Raw genomic sequence first — 3,835 nt, 5'->3', positions numbered from 1 at the left:
GAAGGAAGGTGGGTCATAGCTACCTATCCTGTGTTGTGATTTGATCCTTAATGGCCAGTTGAGGTCTTCTCCAGCAACATGTTGTTCAGAGGAGGGTCGCTGGCAGGGCTGCTGGGTAGATAGGTGGCATGGCGTAGTGCTGGTCCAGATGGAGAGGATGTCCCAGAGATCACACTCTACCATCCCTTTTATAGGGGTGGGGTACCTGTGTCTCCTATGGGAAGGACATGTCCAGGCAAGGACAGTCCTACTCAGATGCATACGTGCAGATCCAGGTGTCCTCATTGTCTGATGGGACACAATGGTGGGGTTGCTGGTTCCTGTAGGTTCTTTGTCTTTCAAATGCTGGGTTTCTGTTCTGTTCCTGGGTGAGGTCTGTGGTTCCTGGGTGAGTCAATGCAAGGCAATGGTCCGGTCATTAAGTTGATGGTCCGGTCGTTGAGTTGATCATTCAGTAGAGGCCTGCTACCATTGTGCCTCAAGCACCCTCATTCATTCCCATTCATGTAGATCCATAGACCCTTAATTTTTTTAGTTTAATATCTTCTATTTCTTGGTCAAGGATAGTTATGAGGTTAAGAAAGCTATTGAACTAAGGCTGTAAGTATTTAAAGTTTGAACCTGCCTCCCCCCCCAACCCCCCTTCCCCACCAAAACAACCCAAACAAAAAATAACCCAACTGTATTGGTCTAGTAAATGAAATCTCTTCTTTCTTTTCTTGTATTTTTCATAGCACCTTTAAAAAAATCTTCAATCGTTTTAGAAACAAAATTCATCTCAGAAACAGAATTTTAAAATTAAGAAGATATGACACTAGTACTTTTTATATGGATTGGTGTCACTTGTGTATACTTAGTTTCCACACTAGCTGTTAGTTGACATTATGTGCAAAAGGCACAAGAGTTGTCTGTTCACAACTATGATGATGAAATTCCTGTTTTTTTGAGTCGCTAAGTGCACACCCTTGTAACTTTGGATTTAAAAATTAATATAAATGAATATTATCACATCCATAAAAAAGAAAATCCTGACTAAAAACTAGTTAGAATTAACAGTTTGAGAACAAAATTAAAGATGTTACAATGTATGGTGAAACATGTCAGTTGAATAAACTCTGTGGTATTAGGAAAGCTATATATATCTATATATCTATATATATATTTAACATCTATAATATATCTAAATATATTTATATTTAGGTATCGCTTGTCAGCCTCTTGTAGGCTAAGATCAAGTTTAGTAGGCCTAAGACAGCTAACGTTGTATTTATGTAACCTAGTTGCATTCCCTTCCTCAACCCCATCCCTCTTATGTTAGTCCCTCACTTGCGCACCATGTATTTCCCTTATGGCCTTGTAATTTATGTTCTACGATTCTCAACATTTTCTAATAAAGTTAAATCTTTTCTCCAGAAGTAAATTAAACATTTGTTTCACTCAAGTGACTGTTTATATATATACAATTTTCACATGAAAATGCAGTTCATTTTTAAAAAATAAATTAGTTGCCCATCTATAACATGCAGATTCCTATTGATAGTTCATTTTCACTCAAATGTTGGTAAAAAATATTGAAAGATATTAGAATCTAAAGTTTGTACACTCATTTTAAACACCATAATTTAGACACGTGTATACTCTTGCCCTTTTGTGGTAGCAAATTTCAAGGCTTGCAGATCATTTTCCACTTGGAAGGGAATTCAGTGACTCAGTGTCTGGGTATTTTCTCAGTGTAATTTGTTTATTTACAAAATGAACTCAAGTCCTGATTCAATTAGCAGAGATGATCACAAACGGCACACAAGCAACTTCCTTTTGCAAAAACCTCAGTGAGAGCACCCCTTTGCTATCACCAAATGACCAACCAGCCAGCCAATTACTCTCAATCTCTTTTGGAATTTGATAGCTTAATGACACAGTTCCTTGTTTTGCCTCAATTTCTAACTTTTATTTTTAAATTTCTAACTCAAAGCTTCTCATTTAAGACCACATGAACTTGACTGCTTAATCTGGGCATCAAATCTCAATTTCTGCAACTTTGTTGCAAAACAGAGGAACTGCTGAAACATTTTGACTGCTCAGACAAACTTGCTAACTCCAAGCTCCTTAACAAGTGTCTGTGTAAAAGGAGTATCATTATTAGTAAGAGTTGATAAAATGTGGAGTTAGATTTTGCCAAAACAACAGGTGACCTAGTAGCAAAGAGCTGTCAGAAGGATTTTTTTAAATAATCTAAATCAAATGTTTTATATGGTTCTCCTTGTCTATCCGTAAATTGTCTCCTACATATCCTGAGCCCATTGGGGAACAGCTCATTTCTAGGTATTTGATTCCCTAGTGATTCAGACCTTGACCTTTCCACTGCAAGTGATAACAAGATTGCCCGTTGTAGTGATTCAAGACTTTTCTTTCCCATGTAAATAGAAGATGAGGTGCAGTGTGAATAGTGCTTTTTATTTTTGAAGCAGTATGTGCTGACATAAAGAAATTAATTGTTTACTCCACTTGCATTCAGTACAGACTGGAATGGGTTCCTACCTACAAATCTCCTCCCCATGTGAAGGCTTGATCTTTTCGAGGTCTGAAACACCTTTTACCCTGTGCTTTACAACTGTGTCTAAAGTTTCATTGACATGGCTTGTTTTTGCTTCTTCCTCCTTCTCCTGCATTCATGATAGGAAATCAGCTGTTGCATTCAATTTTCTGGGGAACTCTCTTCTCGTTGGCAGAGAGGCAGAAAAAGATCTTGGAGTCATTATTGATTCCAAGATGAACATGGGCTGCCAATGTGAGGACGCGGTCAGGAAGGCTAACCGCACGTTGTCATGCATCCACAGATGCATCATGAGCAGGGCCAAGGAGGTGATCCTCCCCCTCTATGCGACATTGGTCAGGCCGCAGTTGGAGTACTGCATCCAGTTCTGGGTGCCGCACTTCAGGAGGGATGTGGCCAGCATCGAGAGGGTCCAGAGGAGGGCCACTCGCATGATCAGGGGGCAGCAGGGCAGGCCCTATGAGGAGAGGCTACGGGACATAAACCTGTTCAGCCTCCACAAGGGAATTCTGAGAGGGGATCTGGTGGCTGTCTATAAACTGGCCAAGAGGGACCAGCAGGCAATGGGAAAGTCCCTGTTGCCCCGAGCACTACTGGGAGTAACAAGGAATAACAGCCGAAGTTGACTGAGAGTAAATTCAGGATAGACATCAGGAGGCACTACTTCACAGTCAGGGCGGCTAGGATCTGGAACCAACTTTCAAGGGAACTGGTGCTAGCTCCTACCCTGGGGGTCTTCAAAAGGAGGCTAGATAGTCACCTTTCTGGGGTCGTTTGCCCCCAGCATTCTTTCCTGCCATGGCAGGGGGGTGGACTTGATGATCTGCTCAGGTCCCTTCCAACCCTACCAACTATGAAACTATGAAACTATGGTTTGGGGAAGTTACAGCTCAAGGCAGAGTCAGATGAAGGGATGCATTTCTTTTCTTAGCACAAATGTAAATTATGTTAATATGTCAAATTGAAAATATACCCTTAAGCGTGCATGTGGCACGCCTTTGTGCCACATGCACAAAACCCTTTGTGGCAGGGCAACAGGCATGTGCGGGGACAAAAAAATGTTCCAGGTGGGATATCCAGGGGTCTAAAAAAATCGGTTTAAAAAAGCGGAGCAGGGCATGGTCAAGGAGTCAACCAGAGGTTGGGTCCTCCACAGAGATGCTCTGGCTGCCAGAGCATCTCTATGGTTGGTCCCCACCCTGGTGCTGAAACATGCGGCCAGCCAGGCTGCATGTTCAGCATCAGGTCTTTGGTGCCGGTAAGGGGTCGGCGGGGGGCTGA

The sequence above is a fragment of the Alligator sinensis genome, unplaced genomic scaffold, assembly GCF_000455745.1.
Source record: "Alligator sinensis unplaced genomic scaffold, ASM45574v1 scaffold1311_1, whole genome shotgun sequence".
NCBI classification, from domain to species: domain Eukaryota; kingdom Metazoa; phylum Chordata; order Crocodylia; family Alligatoridae; genus Alligator; species Alligator sinensis.
The sequence above is the reverse complement of the archived record's forward strand: the minus strand, read 5'-3'. Positions refer to the sequence as shown.